We start from the raw sequence: 23,392 nt of genomic DNA, 5'->3' as shown, positions 1-23,392 counted from the left end.
ATGAATGTAACTCCGGGGGGCATTCAGGTACGGGGATATTCTTGCTTCCGAATCCAGTCAACCTCACGGCAGTCAAAGCCTGCCGGTAAGTGATGCAGGGGTTAAACTGTGAGTTTTCGTTACTGGCCGATTATTCTGGCAGATAATACGCCCTCTTTGAGTGGCCGTGTGACGCTGAGAGGTCTAATACTGTACCTGACATGCATTCGCGTTGTTCTTCTTGGAGGTGAGGAAACTATTTTTAACTCGAGGTGTAATGCCTTGCCTTGAGTCCGGCAAGGAGAGAGAGGATGCTTACCCCCTTACCAGGGCTTCTGAGACCAATGTGGACTGGAAAAGCTATTTTCGGAATGTTCCCAATCTCAAAACTTTGCACATCTTTCATTGTTTCCAGTTGCTTTCCAATTTGATGCCACACTTTCCATTATTTAGTAATTATAGATATTTAGGAGCATCTGTCCTCCCCTATTCCCTTGAAAGGCCCTTGAGGCCTTCTGTGACTCCAAACAGCTAATTTAGGGCTTTGAAAATGATTACCAGTACTGAAGTGGGTCTTGTAAAAGAATTATTGGTATGGTTGATATTTTGGCAGGATTGAAGGACTCGTTTCTAAAATCCCCCTCTCAGGACTTTGGAAAGAACCAAATCCTGGCCATTCATCACAGGAAAGTTAACTTCTGCTTTCTCTGGACTGCTTGAGGCAACACTGTGGTGGGTCTCAACACAGCGAGGGGGTGATGACACTATGGTTTCCTACGAATGAGGCTGTCAGGTGTACATTAAAAGGACTCGGCATATTGTAATTAAGTCTACCTACCTATTTATTGAAATTAATTACTTAACTGTGTTATTTAGTTTATCTTTTATTCTACCAAGCTTTTGTTTAATCTGAGCACCTACAAACTTTTTACTCACAGCATTTCTGATACCAAATGTGTGGGGTTTTTCCCCCCTCATACCAACCAGTTTCCCAACTCCCTGGACACCAATTGGACATACAACAATTCAATTCAATTATGACACCACCTGGATTTAGTGTCCCACAAGTTAAGGGCTTAGTTGGGTAAGACCGCCCCTAGCCCTGAATTTCAGAAGCCAGTCACAGGTCTCCTTGGCCTCCCATACCAGGGAGGAAGAAATAATCATATTTCTGGCTATCTCACGATATCATAACATCTGTTTTGTTCCAGGAGCTAGAGATAGGGCAGTGAGCCAGACAAAATCATCTCTGCCCTCAGGGGTCCATTTATTTGTGGGTGGGGGTATTCCGCAAACCATGTAAACAATGAAACAGTAAGTGCTAGTACTGGAACAAGACCTGGTGGCAGAGTGCCTTTGGGTGGGACCGAAGGGAGTCCAGGGGGGCTGGAGTATCATCGGTGAGGCCGGTGAGGTAGAGAGGCAGGCAGGTCCCGATGCGGCCAGGGACTGTCAGCTGCCTTTGGAGTTTGGGCTTTGTTCTTGTTTCAGTGGGAACTGTGGTTTGATTTACACTTTGATCACTTCGGGAGCTGTGAAGACTCAGCCATATTAGGGACTGGAGTGGAGGTAGGGAGAGCAGTCAGAGCTGTTCCTTCAGTGAGTATTTTTTAATTGCCTGTTCTGTGTGCAAGCAGGCTGCAGCAGTGAACAAAAATGCCTCCTGATGGAGCTTAAATCTTGGCGATCTGCTGTTGCTATAGCCCGAGGAGGAGAGAGTGCGGTACCTTAATGTAGGCTGTTGTGCTTACAGTGGGATGTTGCTGGCTTCTGGGCAAATTTTAGAGGTAGAGCTGCACTTTTGTGTGGATTAGAAGTAGGGTGTGGTAATAAGAACGATTCTGTATTTGGCTCCAGCAACTGGATTGATGATGGTGCCATTTATGAGGTGAGATAGGAGGCTTAAAGGGAGGAGGAGGACATTAGGGAAGGAAGAGCCATAGTTTTATTTTGGCTTTGTTACATTTGAGATGCCTATTATAGATATTTGTTTATTTATTATTTATTTATTTATGTATTTATTTATTTATTTTGAGAGACAGAGAGGGCAAGCATGTACACATGTGCAGGGGAAGGGCAGACAGAGACAGACAGACAGCCAGAATCCGAAGCAGTGTTTGCACTGTCAGCACAGAGCCTGATGTGGGGCTCGATTTCGTGAACCATGAGATCATGACGCCAGCCGAGGTTGGACACTTATATGACTGAGCCACCCAGGCGCCCTGAGAAACCTATTATAAATTAAATGGAAAGGGTAAGTCACCAGTTGGATGTTTAAGTTGGGAGAAGTGTGAGGCTGGAGATAAAATTTTGTGGGCTTTAACTGAGGACGGGATGATGTGTAACTCAGAAAAGAGCCTGGGCTATGGATTCACGTCTGGGTTTGAATTGGGAAATCTGGACAACAAGGGCTGGTGTGAATGTGCACGTGTTACCTACCCTCTATTAACCTCAGTTTTCCTCAACTGTAGAATGAGTGTGATAATACTTCCTGGGGTTATGAGGATTATATGTGATCTAGACATAAAGTCTCAAAGTACGTGATTTAGCACACAGTAAGGAATCCCAAAACTCTTAGTTTGTTAGTGGCCCGTACCCACCTGCACCTCACCTCTAGTTCATCTTATTTTTGCCCTAACTCTGCTATACACTTAGATTTTGCTCATGCTGTTGCTAATGGATGCTAATGTAAGGAGAGATTACAAGAGAGAGTGGTCACTCAACACTTTTGGTCACTCAGCACTGTGGTGGTAGGTCCCTGAGGACTGGATGATGAACAAAGAAATTCCTTGCTCTCCTGGAACTTAAGGGCTAGTTAAGGGTGGAAGTGTGGGGGGAAACTTGCTACAGAAAATGACACTATACACCGTCAGGTGAAATGAGATGTGTAAGTGAAAAATCCAGGGGTGTGTGGATGCCTCAGTCAGTTAAGCATCCGACTTTGGCTCAGGTCATGATCTCACGGTTCGTGAGTCTGAGCCCCACATCGGGCTCTCTGCTGTCAGTGCAGAGCCTGCTTCACATACTATGTCTCCCCTTCCCCCACACGCGCGACGCTCTCAAAGATAAAAATAAAACATTAACACATTTTTTTTAATTTTTAAAAAATTAAAAAAAAGGAAAAAAGTCCAGACAATGCTTTCAAGGCAATTTGAGAATAAAGCTTGGCAGGGTTTACGCCAGGCAAGTATAAACATTTATGATAGTGAAAGCAATAGCTGAAGTTTTAATTTCATGTCTACAATGTGCTACCTGTTTTTACCTACATTATGTCATACATTTTTCACAGCAACCTTCAGGGGCAATTAATGTTCTAATTGGCCTTCTTTTGCAGGGGAGGGAGCTGAAGTACAGAGAAATAATTAACTTGACTGATGTTACCTGGTAGTGGAGCCAGGCCTTGAACACTGGCCCACCTGACTCAAGTTGGGGCTCTTAACTGCAAGACTGCCATTCCTCTTTATTCTTGCTCTGTATAAATAATGAGTAACTGTTGCTTATTATGGTTGCCTATAAAGGACCAAAGGCAGTTGAATACATAGCTATTGGGCTGTTTTGATAGATATTGCTAGCTGCCAGTCGTAGGTGGATAAGGTCTAGCTTCTTCCAGACCAGATTTTGCTGTTCTAGCCAGCACCTGAAACAGGCCCCAACCTCCTTTTCTTAGAGCATTTACCAAAGAGGGCTTACAGTTGTGCATTCTTCCTGTCCCTTTGAGATGTATAAGTATTCCCTACAGCTCAGAGCTTTTCCAGACTAGAACTGAAAGGCAAAAGACAGCTGGGTCATCCCAGGGATGCAGCCTTAGGCTGCCAGAGGCCATGTTAGAGTTTGGTCAAGTTCCTTCATGCAAGGGTTTGTGAAGAGTGGCTTTGTGTTGAGATTTCTTGTAATTTCCACCATTTCTCACTATTAACAGTGGTTAACAAAACCTGGGTTCCTCAGAGTTAGAGGTAACCAAAGCCCACACAGGAGACTCTTAGACTGTGGCCTCTGAGGAAGTGGGAACTGGAACGGGTCTTCCTCATCAGGGCATCTGATCACCTCCAGATTGTAGCTGAAAACACACACACACACACACACACACACACACAGAGTCGATGAAGACTTCCACAAAAAGTAAATAAGCTCAAGAAGCATTTCCTTAGGAATGATCTTCCCTGAGCTTTGAGAGTTCTCTCTGAATGTGCACTTAAATTTGTCCACACCACCTAGTACTCGGTCATCTGATGCACAGGACTTGTTTCCTGGTTACTGCATGTATGAGTTTCCTTTCTCCCTCTAGACGGAGTACCTATCGTGAACTAGGTGATCCCCTTGTTGAGTGCTTTTGGATGGAAAACTCTCCCGATAGCTCTTTGTTAATAGTGATTGGAAATATTAGGTCCTCATTACATCACATGATGCTTCCACCCTTTGGAAAACATCCAGGCACACATTCTGTTCATGACTGATGTGCTTTTGAATGAATTGGGGGTATTTGTGAGACTCAAAGGGAAAAACATCACGCTTACCACACAGAGAACCATATTCTGATATTTTATAGTCCAGTCACCCATATTTAGTATATGTGATTTTACTTAGCAAAATTAAGGTTATACTGTAGGTGCTGTGCCGTATTTGGTCCTACTCTTTTTGTGAAATATTGGGTGATTGAGGAAGTTTTGTTTCTGTTTATTTATTTGTTTACTTTTGAAAAATACTTATTTATTTTGAGAGAGAGCATGCCTGAGCTGGGAAGGGGCGGATAGAGAGAATCCCAAAGCAGGCTCCTTGTTGTTGGTGCAGAGCCCTACACAGGGCTCATGAACTGTGAGATCATGAGCTGAGCTGAAATCAAGTCAGATGCTTACCCAACTGAGCCACCCAGGCATCCCTTGTTTATTTTTTTAGAGTAATCTCTACTCCCAACGTGGGGCTCAAACTCACAACCCTGATATCAAAAACCGCATGCTCTGCAGACTGAGCTAGCGAGATGCCCTCTGGTCAGGGAAGTTTTTAACAGGCACTGAGTACTGCTTTGCAGCCATTCATGTTTTCTGAGCTAACAGTCAGGTGTAGGTAGTCTTTTGCCTTCAAACATGATGAATTCTCCAGAGGTGTTAAATAAAGTTGGATGAGTGGAAGTGAATTCATAAGCATATGTGTTAATAGGTTTGTGTTTTTCTATTCCTAAAATACCAAAAATAATGAAGGAAATCTGAATTACCCTCTTTCATAATCATCATTGAAGATTTATTTCAGTCATTTTTAACAATTTCTTTAAATTTGATTTTCTTTATATGTATAGATTTATATAGATACTATCTACCTAGATGGTGTTTGAGTCATTTTTTTCCTGCTGTACGAAGGTGCCCATCTCTGTTTCAGTTACATTAAGTTTGAGTCTTGTCGTACCACTAGTATCAGCACTTTTATTTTTCTGTTCATTTTTGAAAAACACAGGCAGAATGCAGTAAAGTGCCCACATAGTTGCTCTCCCACACTGACAAAGGGTGGGACAAGGGGACTGGCTGATGTTGAACTCTTGACTAATATAGCTCACTGGTGAGCTGAGACAGAAAGAACGTTCAGAGATGTGTAGTTAGCCAAGTTCAGGTTGTTATGAACACCAGTCTGTCACTTACTTTAAGCAGTAGAGAGTGAAGGTGGCCATGTTGGTTGGAGAGTTAGCTTGAGGGGTGATCACTCAGATTTGTTTTCTTGGGCTGCTTTATAGCTGACCTGGGCAAGCTGACAAATAGCTTTCGGCTGTGTGGGATGCTTGGCTGGGAGTCTGAGTGGGATGCCTTGGCTGGGAGGCCTGAAGAGGGCCGACCTGTAGGGAGTGGAAGGCAGCCTCTGACTGTAATGAGATAATCTCTTCTCCATTGTTTGCTTCTGCCTGGTTTTCTGTATAAATGTCACCTGTAGATTTGCTACAGCTATTCAAGACCTGGGAGTGAGTCAGCTGTGATCCTTGGAATCTTACCTTTCCATGTCCCGGGTGTTTTAATGTGAACTGCAAGGGTAGAACAAGAAGGATGGCATCGTCGGCTTACAATTCAGAGTACATTGTGGCCAGTTCATCCATGATAGATAGTTTGACATTAAAAAGGAAGTCCTTATATAAGATGGGATGTCTGCAGAGCTAGCCATTGGATACAATTACATTTTATCTTTTGAGTTGTTTTCAGTACCTGTAATTATAACTGTCGTTAAATTAAAAAAATTTGGGGCACCTGGGCGGCTCAGTTGGTTAAGCGTCCAACTTAGGCTTGGGTCATGATCTCAACGGTTCGAGAGTTGGTTGGACCCCCACATCGGGCTCTGTGCTGATAGTGTGGATCCTGATTCGGATCCTCTGTCCCCTCCACCCTTGTCCCTCCTCCCTCTCTCAAAAAATAAATAAGAAAAATCATTTAAAAAATTCAGTTGAGTAAATTCTAAAGATCTAATTGGCTTTATTAATTGTTTCACGAATCAAGCTTATCCCATGTAGCAAGTAGAGGGGAGCATCACAGAAATACAAGAAAGGAAGGTTTTTTTAAAGAAGAGAGGAGTGGAAAAAAGGAAACTATTAGCAAAGAATCCATTGTGTTAGGCAAGGTCGCCCTCTTAAGGGGAGGGGAATGGATGTATCAGTAAATTTCCTAGTGCTGACCAGGAAATTCTCATGCCAAGTGGTTAAGATTACATATTTGAAGGGTTGAAACTGCACTTAGATTAGATATGAGGTCTTGGTTTACTGACTTGGGGGTCTTTCTTTTTAACACTCTAAAGATCCTGTGTTCTGTGTGTCTAGTGAAATTTCCTTACATGTTGAGGTTGTCAGTTGAATTTGGGTTGAGATTGGATCTTCAGAGCAATATTAATCCAGTTACTAATCTAAACCACTGTGATTGTCTTAAATGATCAGGTTTTCCAAGTAGTCTAAAGTGAGCCTTTGCAAGATTTTAGAACATAATGTGGGAATCAGTGTAGTGTGTGTGTAAGGAAATTCAAATAGTGGGTTGGTCTGGTTACATAAAACATCTGTTTGAATTTTAAAGGAAACAGGATTTTACTTTGGCTTTTCTGCTGTAGTTTGCCTTGTAAGATTAAAGTTGAGCTGATTGTTTAAGGAAAGCAGCTGTTATGGAAAAAGTTAGAGGAGGTTATTATCACAGAATAGATTTTGAAACCACTTGCGGGTTTGGAGTAAGGTTGCAGTAGACAGTGATTAAACAACATTTTTTCCCCCTCATGAACACTGTTCAGTTGAAACAAAAGTGGGAAAAACACGTACACACAACCCCTTAAATCTTATTTATGCAAAGATAACTAGGAGAGCTGGAAAATCAGACTTCGGTTTGTTTATCATTTTTATAAACTGGTCAGCTACACTTTGAAATAAAGCCCACAAGGTCCTCATAGGATTTATTTTCCAGTTTTTTGTTCTTGCCTTGTATCTCCATGATTTCACAGAGGACTGTGTCTCCTAATGCCGGGATCCTTGGTGTGTGTAGTTCACCAAAACTAGGAAAGGATTCAGTCTTTTGGGGTTCACTCCACGCTCATTGAACTCCTCCAGTGGTGTTCTCAGAAACAATGGCAGTATTTTGTAACCATAGTAATGAAAATGTTCTCTGTAATAGGATTCTTTATCAGCACGAATTTTCTTCGGCTTTGGTAGCATCATTCCTGTTAAATAACAAAAGATTCAACCGACTAAATTTTAAAGACCTAATTGGCTTTACTAATCGATTCACGAATTGGGCAGCATTCCATCTAGTAAGTAGAGGGGAGCTCCAGAAGTCTACAGAAAAGGAAGCCTTTTTCAAAGGTTGGAGGGAGAGGGAAAAAGGAAATTATTGGTATAGAATCCATTGTTTTAGGCAAGGTTGCCTTCCTAAGGGGAGCAGAAGGGGGAGGGTTCTATCAGTAAACTTCTAGTGCTGATCAGGAAATTCCTTGTTGACTGGTTAACAGTTACATTTTCAAGGATTGAAACTGCATTTAGGTTAATCTAAGTGACACCATTTTGGGCCTGTGGTTTTCTTTTTAACATTCCTAAGGACACTGTCAACTTCTTTACTGTTAAAAAAAAAAAAAGCTTATAACTCTTAAAGCAATATGTCAGTTGATAAATATTCATTGGGTACCTAGCATAATATTAGTCCAAGGCTACTAAGCCTACTTTCATGCTTGGGAACAACTAGTGAATTGATGCTGGCTTTTCTTAGTATAAGATCTCTCCTGGGGCAGAACATCTTCAAAGACTTATTTGAGGTTTGTATATCTCAGTTTTGGACCTTTTTTGCCTGTGAAAGGGTCCACTGGGGGAGACGCTTCCCTAGGAGTAAATGAACCAACCCATGGGGACATGTGGGGGAACTGGGGTCCTCAAGAATGTGTTCTAGTGGTTTCCTGCAGTTACACAGTTTTTCTGAATACTTTTCCTGGAAGAGAGTTCTTAGTATCTCTCAGCTTCTCAAAGGAATCTTACAACCTTGGAAAAACCTAATGTAGAATGAGAAGGGAAAGACCAGCAGTGGAGACCTCTCCATTTAAAAGGCAGGCAGGCAGGCATTCTGAGGCATCTGGCTGGCTCGGTCAGTGCATCAAGCTGCATCAAGCGACTCTTGATCTCCAGGGTGTGAGTTCTAGCTCCATGTTGGGTGTAGAGATTACTTAAAAAAAAGAAAATCTTAAAAAAAAGAAACCCAAAAGTTAAAAGGCAGACATTCCTGTAGCAAACATAGAAAGAAAATAAAGTGATGGAGGTTACAACCTGTCTGAAGAGGAAAGAATCTGGGGGCTTGGGGTGGGAGAAGCTTGGGTTTTGTCAGACAGCACCCTATACTCTAGAAGTTAGTAAGGGGGAGACCAGGATTCCTGGGGTTTTTGGCATCTTTGGTTTCCAGAGAGCAGAAGCTATGGCACTGGGGGTTGGAGAGTACTGGGGAACTAAGGAATTGAAGCCAGGGAGGGGAGGTTATGATCTTTTAAGACCTTTGGCAATGGAGGGGAGACGAGTAACTAGTGGGGGATGTGGCATTTCAGTGGAATGTGGTTTGGGGTGTTAAAAAACGTATATCACCTGAGTAAATATGAAGATATAATTGGCCTTACTAAACACTTCATGAATTGGGAACGCCTGGCTGGCTCAGTCAGTGGAGCATGCAACGCTTGATCTCCGGGTTGTGGGTTCGAGCCCCACATTGGGCATAGAGATTACTTAAAAATAAAATAATTTGAAAAAAAAAAACCCAACAATTCATTAGTCAGGCACATCCCATCTAGCAAATAGAAAGGAACTTCAAGTTTTATAAAATGGAAGATTTTTATAGAAAGGAGAGTGGAGCAAGGAAGTTACTAGACAAAGAAAAGAAAGAATTGTTTCAGGCACTGTCACTTTCCCTTAGGAGGAATAACATGGGGTCTTAACTTGTAGATTTCCTCATATCCTTTGGGTGGGGGATAGAGAGGGCCATGCAGCAGATGACCTCATTGGTGCTGACTGCAAAATTCCTGACTAACTGGCTAAGACTATATTTCTTGACGGGGGTCGGGGGGAGGGAAGACTACCTTTTTCAGAGGGGTTGAAACTGCAATTAGGTTAGGTATTAAGCCCTAGTTTGGTTACTTGCCTTGGTGTCAGTGACTCTGTCATGGGCCTGTGGTTGATTTTAGAGAGGGATGTGAACAGATTGCCATTGTGAAAGAGGAGCAGGTTACAACCTGAGTAGAGTTGGGGCTGGCCCTTGGTATGAGTAGTGAAGAGGTTTGGATACTTCCTGTCTCCAGATTGCAGGATTCTGAAGTTCAGGTACTCTTAAGTTCTGTAACCTGTCAAAATTTTGTCTGGAGGTAGCCTCCATCCCCTTGATTTTTCTCTCCCTCTCTAACTTCCTTCCCCTTATTTTTCTGTTTAAATTTCTTTGATCCATTTGGATTTTATTCTTTAAAAAAATTTTTTTAATGCTTTATTTATCTTAGAGACAGAGCACAAGCATGGGAGGGGCAGAGAGAGAGGGAGACACAGAATCGAAAGCAGGCTCCAGGCTCCGAGCTGTCGGCACAGAACCTGACACAGGGCTCGAACCCATGAACCAGGAGGTCATGACCTGAGCCAAAGTCGGCTGCTCAACCGACTGAACCACCCAGCCGCCCCTTTTTGGATTTTATTCTTAGGAAAATCCTGTTCGGTGTGGAGCCCAATGCAGAGCTCAAACCCACAGACTGAGATCATGCCCCGAGCTGAACTCAAGAGTTGAATGCTCAACTGAACCACCCAGTCTCCCTTGGAAGACATTAAAAGGCATCCCTTTTAATTCCCCATCTGAAGCTTAGATGTCTTTTTATTTTATTTATTTATTTTTTTAAGTTTATTGTTATTTATCTTGAGAGAGATGTTGAGAGCAAGTCACGGGAGGTTAGAGAGAGAGGGAAACAGAATCCGAAGCAGGCTCCACACTGTCAGCGCAGAGCCCAATGTGGGGCCCAAACTCACAAACCATGAGATCATGACCTGAGCCAAAATTAAGAGTCAGGTGCTTAACTGACTGAGCCACCCAGGCGCCCCCTGGATGTCTTTTTAAAATGCCCTTTCTAATTTTTTTAATTTTTAAAAGATTTTTTATCTTTTTAAAGTTTGTTTATTTAGTTATTTAGAAGAGGGGTAGGTATGGAGAGAAAGAATCCCAAGCAGGCTCTGTTGTGAGTGCAGAGCCCGCTGCAGGGCTTGATCTCACGAACTGTGAGATCATGAATTGAGGTGAAGTCAGTTGCTCAACCGACTTGAATCACCCAGACACCCCTCTAATTTACTTTTGTGGTAATCAAAGAACATATTCTGTACATATTAATTCCTTTTAAAGCTATTGTTTTATGTGAATGTTCCATGTGCTCTTAAAAAGAACATATATTCTACAGTTATTGGGTACAGGGTTCAAGTTGATTGCTGGTATTGCTCAAATCTTCTCCATTACTGATTTTTTGGTGGTGGTGGTGGTGGAAATCATCTAATTCTCTCAGTTACTGGGAGAAGGGTGTTTTCCAAACATGATTGTGTTTTTTTTCTCTCCCATTCTGTCATTTTTTATTTAATGTATTTTGAAGTTCTATTAAGTGTACACACATTTATGATTGTTGTTTCCTTAATGAATTGATCCTCTTATAAAATGATCCATTTTATCTCTGGTAATATTCTTTATCTTCAAATGTCTGTCTGATGGTTATGCCATACTTTTAACTTTCACCCCATTTTAGCCTTTTTTTTAAAAGTAAGCTCTATGTCCAATGTAGCGCTTGAACTCAGAGATCAAGAGTTGCATGCTCTACTGATCGAGCCAGCCAGGAGCCCCATCAACCAATTTGTGTCTTATACTGTAAAACCTTGGTTTGTGAGCATAATTCATTCTGGAAGCATGCTTATAATCCAAAGCACTTGTATATCAAAGCTCATTTCAAGAACCATTGGCTCAGTTGTGATCATGTGATATTTGGCGTCACATACTAATCGTATTGAAAGACATGGCTTGTTTCTCAAGTTAAAGTTTATTAGAAATGTTTGGTAGTCTTATGGAACACTTGCAGAACAAGTCACTCGCAATCCAAGGTTTTACTATATTCAAAAGTGTGTCTCTTATAAGCAACATGTAGTTAGGACTTGCTTTTTGATCCAGTCTGACAATCTTTGCCTTTTAACTGGATGTTTAGATCATTTACATTTAATGTAATTATTCATGTTTGAACCTGAGACTATGTATTATTGGCCATTTTCATTTTCCCTTCAGTTCTTAATTTTTTATCTTTTTTTTGAGGAGGGGAGCATTCATTGAATGTTTTTAAGTAGTCTGTCCTCCTCTATTGCCTTTTTATTTCTTAAAATGTTGTAAGCATTATGGTATTGTAGCATCTTGAAGAAGGGATATAAGTCAGAAATTCACCATTAGTAATGGAATCCATTATAGGTGCGTCAGTACTAGATACTGACCAAATCTTTATAGCAAATGATGAATTAAGTAACATTGATGATATTTTAAAACTGTATTTCTGCCTTATAAAAAATAATACATAGTTATCAGAGGAAATCTAGGAAATAACAGAAAAATTATAAAGAAGAAAGTAAATATCATTTGTAATCCCAGAGAGAACAAACCCTGTTACTATTTTGTTTTATTTCATTCTAGTATTAAAGTACAGTAAATTAGGGTTGCTTGGGTGGCTCCGTCAGTTAAGTGTCCAACTCTTGATCTTGGCTCAGGTCATGAACTCACATTGCATGAGATTGAGCTATGTCAGGCTCCGTGCTGACAGTGTGGAGTCTGTTTGGGATTCTCTCTCTCCCTCTCTCCCTCTCTCCCTCTCTCCCTCTCTCCCTCTCTCTCTCTCTCTCTCTCTCTCTGCCCCTCCTCAGCGTGTGCTCTCTCTTTAAATAAATAAATAAATAAGTAAACTTAAAAAAAAATGCAATAAATTAGACCATACTGTATGCACTGCATGTATGTATGTATGTATGTATGTATGTATGTATGTCTGTATTGTGCATGAGTGGGGAGTGGGGGCAAAGGGAAGGAGAAAGAGAAAATCTCAAGCAGCCTCCAGGCCCAGCTCAGAGCTTGATGTGGGGCTTGATCTCATGACCCTGGGATCACTACCTGAGCTGAAATCAGGAGTCAGATGCTCAACCAATGGAGCCACCCATGTGCCATGGTGTGTACTATTTTATATCCTAACTTGTTATCACATGACATTGTGAGCATTTTTACATAAGAATTCTGTTTACATATATTTTTGAGAGAGAGAGTGGCAGACAGACAGACAGACAGAGGATCACAAGCCAGCTCTGCACTGACAGCAGAGAGCCCGATGTGGGGCTCGACCCCACAAACCACTAGACCATGACCTGAGCCGAAGACCAACGATTAACTGAAAATTCTTAAAAGTAAACATTGTAATTGGTGTATCGCATTTAATCTATCATATCAACATTTATTTCATATTTTTCTTTTATTAGTGTATTTCTTTTTCTTTTTCTTTTTATTTATTCATTTTTTAAGACTTTAAAAGTAATCTCTGCCCCCAACATGGGGCATAAACTTACAACCTGAGATCAAGAGTCACATGTTCCACCAACTGAGCCTGCCAGGCACCCCTATTGTATTTCTTACAAACAAAAACAAAAACAACACCACACACACACACACACACACACACACACACACAATTATTATAAATAAGTCTTATGTACTCTTTCTCTATGCCCTGCCTCTTTAGGTTAGAGCTCTGGAAACATTCCTGTTGTCACACAATGTGAACATGCATTCCTAAAAAGTCACACTATGCAAAATTGCGTAATAAAAACCACAGGCCTTAAGGGAAAATGGGGACGCCTGGGTGGCTTAGTCGGTTGACCCTCTTTGACTCTTGATTTTGGCTCACGTCATGATTTCAGAGTTACGGGATCAAGTCCTTTGTGGAGCTCTGCACTGAGTGTGGAGCCTGCTTGGGATTCTCTCTTCCTCTCTCTCTCTCCCCTCAATCCTCATCTCACCCCACCTGTACTCTTTCTCTTTCTAAAAACAAAACAAAACAAAAGGCAAACTATTTAAAATGGTATTACGGTTTTACAAATGTTAAGTGGTTAAGAAGAAATACATAAATACTATGAAAAGTTTGGTGCTTGATCTCAAAAAGATGGAAATTTGTGGAAGTGGGTGTTGAAAGAGTTGTAGCTTATGAGTTACTGTGAAGTTGTGGAAAGAGGGTTATCTGAAATTGGATGTGTGTCACACCACATGTGCTTTGGAAGTTCCTAAGTGCTGTTTGAACTGAGGCATGCATTTCAAGTATTCCTGTGTGGCTCCATTCAGCTGAGTGCAGTTTTCTGCCTTCAGTGAGTGTCTCCCACAGACATAATTACACGTCCTGCTGTGTTCAAATTGTTCTCTAACATGGCAGGGGAGAAAGAACTTTTCTTTGACTTTCCTAGTATGTCTGGCTGACACAGACAGATTAACAGGAGAAAGCCATACACGTTTATTTAATATAAGTTTTATGTGATTTGGGAGCCCTCCGAATGAAATAAAGACCTAAAAAAATGGCATAACCTGCTTGCTTTTATATTAGATTGAACAAAGAGAGGCAGGTGTGGAAAAGTGACTTAACTGTGTGGGCAGATCTACTAGAAAGAAAAGAATTATTTTAAAGTTTGTATATTTATTTTGAAAGAGAGAGAATCCCAAGCATGCCCTGCACTGGTGCAGTGGGGCTCGGAACCCACAAACTGAGATCATGACCTGAGCCAAAATCAAGAGCTGGATGCTTAACCAACTGAGCCACCCAGGTGCTCCAAGAATTATTTTCACAAGGAATGTTTGTTTAGGATTTGCTCCATCTCAACTTCTGGTCCTTCATGGGTCCTTCATAAGAATGTCTTCCTTCTTCCTGGTAAAGGGAGGACACCTTACAGGAATTATCCCCTGCTTTCAAGGAGAAAAAGGAAGGCCAGAGTGCCCTTCTTGTACCTGCTGTTTCTCGGGCGCCTTTAACTCAAAATAATCAATATAGCAAAGTATTGTATTTTGGGGTGACATGCTCTAAAGTCCTTTAGAATCAATCCTCTTGGAACAAATATAGCTCAGAAGCCCCGGGCATTGGAGATGTTCCTCACTAAGGCTGAGCGACCAGTTCATGCTCCTGTTAGCCGTATGAGGGAGGAGTTGGCCCCCCTGCCTCCCTTTGGACTAACTCCCAGAAAGTTGGTGCTGGAAGTGGCTGGAAGGGTCTTCTGCTCCTCCTCCCCAATTGTGCTCAGATTTCTTGTACTATAATAAGCAAATAACTCCAGAGACCGGAACTTCCTATCTTTGGAAGCAGCTCTCCTTCATTTTAGGGAGCTCTGGTTTAATTCTTCCTGTGGGCCTCCCAAGGCTGAAATGACCCAGTGGCTGGGATCTTGGAGGGGGAGGCAGTCATTTTGCATAGTAGTAAGAAGAGGCAGGCAGTGTTGAAGGTGGGCACAGGCCATAAGAGGACCACAGTTGGGGGCACCTGGGTGGCTCAGTTGGTTAGGCGACCGACTTCGGCTCGGGTCATGATCTCACAGTTTGTGAGTTTGAGCCCCACGTCGGGCTCTGTGCTGACAGCTCAGAGCCTGGAGCCTGCTTTGGATTCTGTGTCTCCCCCTCTCTCTGTCCCCTTCCCTGCTCACATTCTGTGTCTCTCTGTCACTCAATAATAAATAAACTTTAAAAAAATTTATAAAAAAAAAAAAAGAGGACCACAGTTGTATTGATGCTGTTGCTTATGGGAATCCACAGCGTCTATCCAAACCATATACTGAAAATTGGGACATGCTGACAAAGGGGAATTGGGCCTCTGGGTATGAGAAATTTCAGTTGGAAGCCAAAGTATTTGGAACTTTTAGTAGACTTAAATAGTTTTTAAGGATAATGGTCAGGCAGTTTGAAATTAGAACCATCTTGGGATATCTTTGGTTGGTGGCAAGTCACCTAAAGTCTCACTGCTGACTTTCTGATGGGAGCAATAGCTGTCACTCCTGGTCGTGGGTTACTGTTTTCACAAACAAAACACCCAGGTGTCCCATCCCCTCTCTTCTCTTAAACTCCCACGTAATTGTTTAAATTTTTTTCCCAGCGAGGCACCTGGGTGGCTCATTCAGTTGGACATCCAACTTCGGCTCAGGTCATGATCTCGTTGTGGTTTGTGGGTTCGTCCCATGTCGGGCTCTGTGCTGACAGCTAAGAGCCTGGATCCTGCTTGGAATTATGTCTCCCTCTCTCTCTGACCCTCCCCTGCTCATGCTTGCTCTCTCTCTCAAAAATAAGTAAATGTTTTTAAAATTTTTTTCCCTAGAAAATTCTACTCTGTCTGTGAGTCATGGGATTTAACAGAAAGCAGTTTTTAAGAATGTGCTTTCTTACCCAGTGATGTAGTTTGTGAAAGTTGCAGGTTGCTGAATACGGGATATTAGGCCATTTAGAAAGAGCTGGTTAACCAATGAGCCACTCTATGCAAATTATCGTGTTCAGCAGTAGCTTCTGGTTGCAGGCTTTGAAAAGCATGAAGTAGTAAATTATTTCCTTATGATGGGGGGGAAGAGAGCAATGAGGGTTGTCATGGGATTACATTTTCTTAGGAGCAAGAGGTCCAGCAGAGCTGAGTCTCTGACTTCTTTTACCTGCTGTGGTGTGGCAGAAAGAAAGCAGGGCTTGGAGTGCTGGAGAAGAAGGCTAATTAATGCTCATTCCACTTGCCTCTCATTATGGAGAGTCTGAGGGTATTCCCAGGTTACTTGGGAGATGCCTCTCCTCTCTTCCAAGTAGCATTATCCATCCATTACCTCTTCCTGATGTTTGTAAGACTTTGAGAATAGTAACTATTAGTACTGTTAATAAAGTCTGGAGCTCCTGATCACATATTATCTATTCTATAAGGCTGTCATTAGAAGAAATAAAGAGAAAGCTGTAGACCGGTTAAATGAGCTATAGCATTTGGAAGGACGGATGTGAGCTAGTGTGTCCCAGGGCAGTGCTATTGGTATGTTGGGTACGTCAGTTCTTTCTTGTGAGGGACTCTTATGAAGAGCTGATATATAGCATTCTTAATAACCCTCAGATGTCAGTAGCACTCACCAGCCTTTGTGAAAAAACTGTCCCCACCTTTATGACCTGTGACCCACAAAGCCCCAGGAGGATGGCCTGGTGCTGCCTAGATAAGAACTACTGAATGCTCTGGGCTTGATTTTTTTTTTTTTTTTCATACAGGTTAGAGTTCTTGCAAAACAGACTGAAAATCCTCCCCAGTGTGGTACAGCTATAGAGATGAAAAAGGACACAAGCAAAGTAGATTATTCTCTCCCACAGCACCACCTTGACATAAAGGAAATACAGTAAAAATTTGACACAATGATGGCAGGTTGTACTTTGGATGTGGTTTACTTTATTATTATTTTTTTTTATTTAAAAAAACTTTTTAAAGATTTTATTTTTGAGTAATCTCTACACCCAATGTGGGGCTCGAACTCATGACCCTGAGATCGAGTCGCATGTTCTACCCACTGAGCCAGCTGGGCACCCCTGGATGTGGTTTACTTAATTGTTTTATTTTTTAAAGTTTATGGGGCGCCTGGGTGGCTCAGTCGGTTAAACGTCCGACTTCAGCTCAGGTCATGATCTCACAGTCCATGAGTTCGAGCCCCGCATCGGGCTCTGTGCTGACAGCTCAGAGCCTGGAGCCTGCTTCAGATTCTGTGTCTCCCTGTCTCTCTGACCCTCCCCCATTCATGCTCTGTCTCTCTCTGTCTCAAAAATAAATAAATATAAAAAAATAAAGTTTATTTATTTGGGGGGAGGGGGAGACAGTGGGAGGGAGAGAGGCGAAGAGAGAGAATCCTAAGCAGGCTGGAACCCATGAACCGTGAGATCATGACTTGAGCTGCAATCAAGAGCAGGGCGCTTAACCGACTGAGCCACCCAGGCACCCGGATGTGGTTTGCTTTAAATGTTACTCAGAAGTATTATATTAAGATTTAGTGCTTTAGATATGCAAGTTAAATGAGCTTATGTTTGATAGGAGAAGGAAAAAGCATGCTTTATCGTGGGAGAGAGAATTCATTTAGACCTATTTCTGGTGTGCATTAAAAAAATTTTTTTTAATGTTTATTTATTTTTGAGACAGAGAGAGACAGAGCATGAATGGGGGAGGGTCAGAGAGAGTGGGAGACAGAATCTGAAGCAGGCTGTCAGCACACAGCCCAACATGGGGCTCGAACTCACAGACTGTGAGATCATGACCTGAGCCAAAGTCAGAAGCTCAATGGACTGAGGCCACCCAGGTGCCCCTTTCTGGTGTGCATTTTAAAAAGGCTTTTTTGTTGTTGTTGTTGTTGATAGTCCAGAGGCAGTATAGTTGAGTAGCTGTGATGGGCAGCTTGAGTTTAGATGTAGTCTCTGCCCCTTACCATTGGTGTGCCTTTCATTGGTCTTTTAGATGTAGTCTCTGCCCCTTACCATTGGTGTGCCTTTCATTGGTCCTTTAGTTTACTTACCTGTGAAATGTAGTCACTGATATCTTCACAGGATTTTGCATTTGGAACAGACTCAGAATGTGGGTTCATAAATGTTCCCTGTTAGGGGTGGGCTGGCACTCTTTGTTGGGATAACAGTACCCAAATTCTAAGTTGTGAATAAGCCTCTTTTGAGGTTTGATCCGTGCCCTGTACATCAGAATAGATAATGTGTAGCTCTAATATTTAACCATATTAAAGTAGGTTAAAGGGATCCAAAAAAGTCTTAAGAGAAAAGATTAGTGAACTTCTAAAATAATGATCTTGGAATGCCTAAGGTTTTTCTAGTTGTGATGAAGATACATAAAACAAATTGATGAATTTGACTATACGAAAGTTTAGGAACTTGTCCTGAGTAAAAGATAAAGTTGAACAAAGTGATTTATAGGAAAAAGGTCTGTTTTCCTTAGTGTGCCAAAAGAGTTTTTATAAATCAGTGGAAAAGACACACAGTGGAAAAATGGACAAAGGGTAGGGATAGATACCTTAGGGAAAAAAAAAATGGGAATAGCTGGTAAATATGTGAGAAGGTGCTCAGTCTTACTCATAACTAAAAGAAAAAAGTTTTTTAATGTTTATTTATTTTTGAGAGACAGAGCATGAGCGGGAAAGGGGCAGAGAGAGAGGAAGACACCGAATTTGAAGCAGGCTCCAGGCTCTGAGCTGTTACCACAGAGCCCGACACGGGGCTTGAACCCATGAACTGTGAGATCATGACCTGAATTGAAGTTGGATGCTTAACCGACTGAGCCACCCAGGTGCCCCAACAGTCTTACTCATAATTAAAAAATTCAATTAAAAATGGAGATATTTTTTCACTAATCAGATTGGTAGTTAAAAAGTATAATACCCTTGGGGTACATGGGTGGCCCAGTTGGTTAAGCATCTGACTCTTGATTTTGGCTCAGGTCATGAACTTACTGTTCCTGGGATTAAGCCCCGCACAGTACAGAGCCTGCTTGGGATTCTCCCTCTCTAATAAATAAATAAACATTAAAAAAAAGAAGTATAATACCCAGAGTTGACAAGGTGATAGAGAAACCAACCTTTGTGGGTTCATGGCTCATTCATTTCTGAAGGAATATTTAAATTAGCATAATCATTTTGAATCATCATTAAATTGGTCTGTGTTCGTGGATCTAGTAATTCTACTGTTTTTTTGTATTGGAAGTAAACGTGGAACATCTTAATTCATCATTAATCATGAAAACTGATTTAAAAAAATTTATTAGTCTTCCATCAATGGAATATTAGGTCGCCACTAAAAAAATGAGGTAAATTTGTGTGTGCAGACAGGGAGAGATGTCTAAGATGTGGTGTTTAATAGGGATTAAAGAAAAGTGTGTGTATAATGAACCCAATGTACAGGGGTTCAAAAGGAATAGGCACATATGTATGTAAGTATGTCAGCATTTGTATATGCATAAAAATTTCTGAGCGTTTTAAAGACCTATTGTCATGTGTAGAAACTGTTACATATGGAGGACTATATACTGTTATATATACAAGATATATATAGAAACTGTCAACCGTGGTTATTGCTTTGGAGTAAGAACAGGAGGTTGGGCGGTAGGGGATAATGTAGGGAGCATTTGTTTTTCATTTGATATCTTGATGTGCTGTTTGAATTTATTGTGAGCATGTGTTGGTTACTTTCAAAATTTTCAGTCTTAGATTGTAGCAAACTGAAACAAATGTGTGAATTTCAACATGTTGTATAATTGCGTTTTCTGGCACTGTTTTCATTCTTGATACTACCTCTACCCCTCAAGGAGATGGTGGTGGTAGTATATATGTTATATATATGAAATGGGTTTAGACATAATAGATTTAACTCATTTTTACATTAAGACAGGAAACTGAGATGATTAATTTGGCTGCACAGTTGGTATAGATATGTAGTGTATCTGCATTATCCACAAGTTGCATATGTAAATATAGATTTTTCATAACTAAAGTATACTAAAGTGAATAGAGCTAGAAAAAAAAGAAGATTATAGTTAAACTGTCAAATCAATTTTTGTAAGTGTCTCCAGCTGGCTGTGGATTATTAGGATGCATTGAAAGGGCTGCTTTGATATGACAAGAAAATTGTTGGAGAAATGGGAGCTCCAATATCATCCATTGCCATTGTACAGTCTCTTAAGAAAACTAAATGTTGAAAGGTCCATGAAATACTTTATGTAAACTTTACAAAGCATTTTATAGCTGACCAATAAGTTAAGCACATGAAACAATTTCAGCTTTTCCAAGCGCTAGGTATTTGTCCTTGGGGACACTATATTCCTGTTTAAATTAACAGGTGTTCAAAAAAAATCTCATAGTTTCATTTTTATTCTTAAAGTGGAGTTGGAGAAATGCCTAAGCTTTTACTTTTCTGTTGTGAAATATCCAACTTTAAAAAAAATCATGGGGATACTATCTGGGTGGCTCAGTCGGTTAAGTATCCGACTTCAGCCCGGGTCATGATCTTGGGGTCTGTGAGTTCAAGCCTCTCGTTGGCCCCTGTGCTGACAGCTCAGAGCCTGGAGCCTGCTTCGAATTCTGTGTCTTCCTCTCTCTGCCCCTCCCCTGCTCATACTTTGCCTCTCTTTCTCTCTCTCTCTCAAAAATAAAATAAACATTAAAAAAAATTGAAAAAAGTCATGATTTGAGGTTGTCCCCCCCCCCACTGTCCTGTTTCTTTTTAAAAATAATGCTTAATTGTTTTTTTAACATGTATTTATTATTTATTTTTTAAGTTTATTTATTTATTTTGAGAGAGAGCAGGGAAGTGGCAGAGAGAGAGAGAGAGAGAAAGAGAGAGAGAGAGAACACCCAGAGCCAGATGCGGGACTTGAACCCATGAACTCTGAGATCATGACCTGAGTGGAAATCAAGAGTCAGAGTCAGACACTTAACTGACTGAACCACCCACGCACCCCATAATGTTTATTAATTTTGAGAGAGAGAGAAAGAGCATGTGTGTGAGTTGGGGAGAGGGGCAGAGGGAGAGGGAGAGAGAGAGAATCGTAAACAAGCTTTGTACTGAGCTTGATCACACCACCCTGGGATCATGACCTGAGCCAAAATCGAAAATCAGATGCTGAACTGACTAAGCCACCCAGGTGTCCCTGTATGTCCCCTCACATTCTCACCAACTGTCATTGTCCTTTTTTTTTTAAATTAAAAAAAGTTTTTTTAAAAACAAAAGTTTTTTTTTAATGTTTATTTATTTTTGAGACAGAGAGAGACAGAGCATGAATGGGAGAGGGTCAGAGAGAGAGGGAGACACAGAATCTGAAGCAAGCTCCAGGCTCTGAGCTGTCAGCCCAGAGCCCGACGCGGGGCTTGAACTCACGGACTGTGAGATCATGACCTGAGCCAAAGTCGGACGCTTAACCAACTGAGCCACCCAGGCGCCCCTAAAGAAAGTTTTTTTAAACTAGAGTCACCCTAGTGGGTATGAAGTGGCATCTCATTTTGATTTTGATTTGCATTTTCCTGATGAGCGATGATGTAGAACATCTTTTCAGGTGCTTACTAACCATTTGTATATCTTTGGAGAAATGTCTGTTCAGATCCTTTGCCCATTTCTAAACTGGGCTTTTTTTTTAAATTACTGAATTAAAAAACATTTTTTTTAAGTGTTCATTTCTTTTTGAGAAAGAGACAGAGTGCGGGGGAGGGTAGATAGAGGAGAGACAAATGCAGAATCCAAAGCAGGCTTCAGGTTCTGAGTTGTCAGCACAAAGCCCAACATAGGGCTTAAACCCACAATACCTGAGCCAAAGTTGGACGCTTAACCGACTGAGCCACCCAGGTGCCCATTTTATTACTGAATTTTATAAGTTCTTCATATATTCTAGATACCAACTCCTTATAAGGTAGGTAATTTCAGATATTTTCTGTTACTCTGGGAGTTTCTTTTCACTTTCTTGATGATATCATTTGTAGTATAAAATATTTTAATCAGTGTAGTTCAGTTTATCTATTTTTTCTCTCATTGCTTGTGCTTTTGGCTTTGTACCTACGAAATTTTTACCTAACTCAATGTCATGAAGATTTAGTGCTGTGTTTTGTTCTAACAGGTTCATAGTTTTCACTAATACGTTTAGGTCTTGGGTACATTTTGAGTTAATTTTAGCGTATGGCATAAGAAAGGGGTCCAACTTCATTCTTTTGCATTTGCATGCCCAGTTCCAACATCATTTTTTGAAAATACTCTTTTTTTCCTCCATTGAATTATCTTGGCCCACTTGTCAAAAATTCATTGGACCATAAATGTTAGGATTTATTTCTGGCCTCTCAATTCAATTAATTTCTAAAAATTGACTATACATTGGAGGAATTATTCATCTGGGATTTAGATACAGTGGGACTGTCAATCAGTGGGCTGGAAATGGCAGTTTGGTGACTGGTGACTAGTCACTCTTAGATGGTTGACTCATCTCTGTGTGATCATGAGGTTAAATATTACAGTGGTTTAATTATAAGTAACACAAGGCTGTTGTTAGAGGCGTGAGAAATGATTTTCTTTGTGCAAATCACAGAATATAAATACTGCAGCAGTAGAAACTGGGACCATTCATATATCACAGTTGAACTGCTCCTGGGTAATGGAGTTGTCAGGATTAAAGTGCACTTCCTTGCCATATGGAGCAGTAGCTGGTTCTTTATTTGATATTTTCACTTATCAAAAAATAAGTTGGGGTGCCTGGGTGGCTCAGCCGGTTGAGCATCCAACTTCGGCTCAGGTCCTGATCTCACCGTTCCTGAGTTTGAGCCCCGAGTCGGGCTCTGTGCTGACAGCTCAGAGCCTGGAGCCTGCTTCGGACTCTGTGTCTCCCTCTCTCTCTGCCCCTCCCCCGCTCGTGCTCTGTCTCTCTCTCTCTAAAATAAATAAAACATTAAAAAAATAAGTTAATTGGAAAATGAATTTTCATTCAGTTTTCCAAAATAATAATTTTTTAAAGCGCTATTACCTTTTTCCTTTTTAGCTTTTTTTTTTTTTTTTTTTTTTTTTAAGTAATCTCGACCCCCAGACATGGGTTTCAGGCTCATGACTCAGATCAAGAGTTGCATGCTCTACTGACTGCGCCAGCCAGGTGCCCCCCCTTTCATATTTTCTATATTCACCTGGTTAGGTGGTTAAGAATGCTGACTTTCTTTTTTAGTTGAAGAGGGCTGGCTTTGAAGTCACGTCTGGGTCTGGCCCTTGTCCTCACCCCTAATGAGCTGTGACCTTGGGTGACTTATTTTCTCAAGCCCAAGTATGTCATTGCTACAGTGGAGATAATAATAAAAGTAACTGCCTCCTGAGTTGGGAGAGATTGTCCACATATAACAGAGCCATCAGAGCACTTGGAACTGAGTGCT

General features: G+C 41.2%; 1 protein-coding gene across 1 annotated transcript in view; it reads left to right on the top strand.

Moving 5' to 3' along the window:
* The window catches only part of SERINC5 (serine incorporator 5), a 100,151-nt gene that overhangs the window by 1,219 nt on the left and 75,540 nt on the right, over positions 1 to 23,392 (top strand). The gene's annotated exons all lie outside the window — the stretch shown is intronic.

Source organism: Acinonyx jubatus, chromosome A1 (assembly GCF_027475565.1).
Source record: "Acinonyx jubatus isolate Ajub_Pintada_27869175 chromosome A1, VMU_Ajub_asm_v1.0, whole genome shotgun sequence".
In the NCBI taxonomy this organism is placed as follows: domain Eukaryota; kingdom Metazoa; phylum Chordata; class Mammalia; order Carnivora; family Felidae; genus Acinonyx; species Acinonyx jubatus.
Note: the sequence above shows the minus strand (reverse complement) of the source record. Positions and strands in the feature narration are given on the sequence as shown.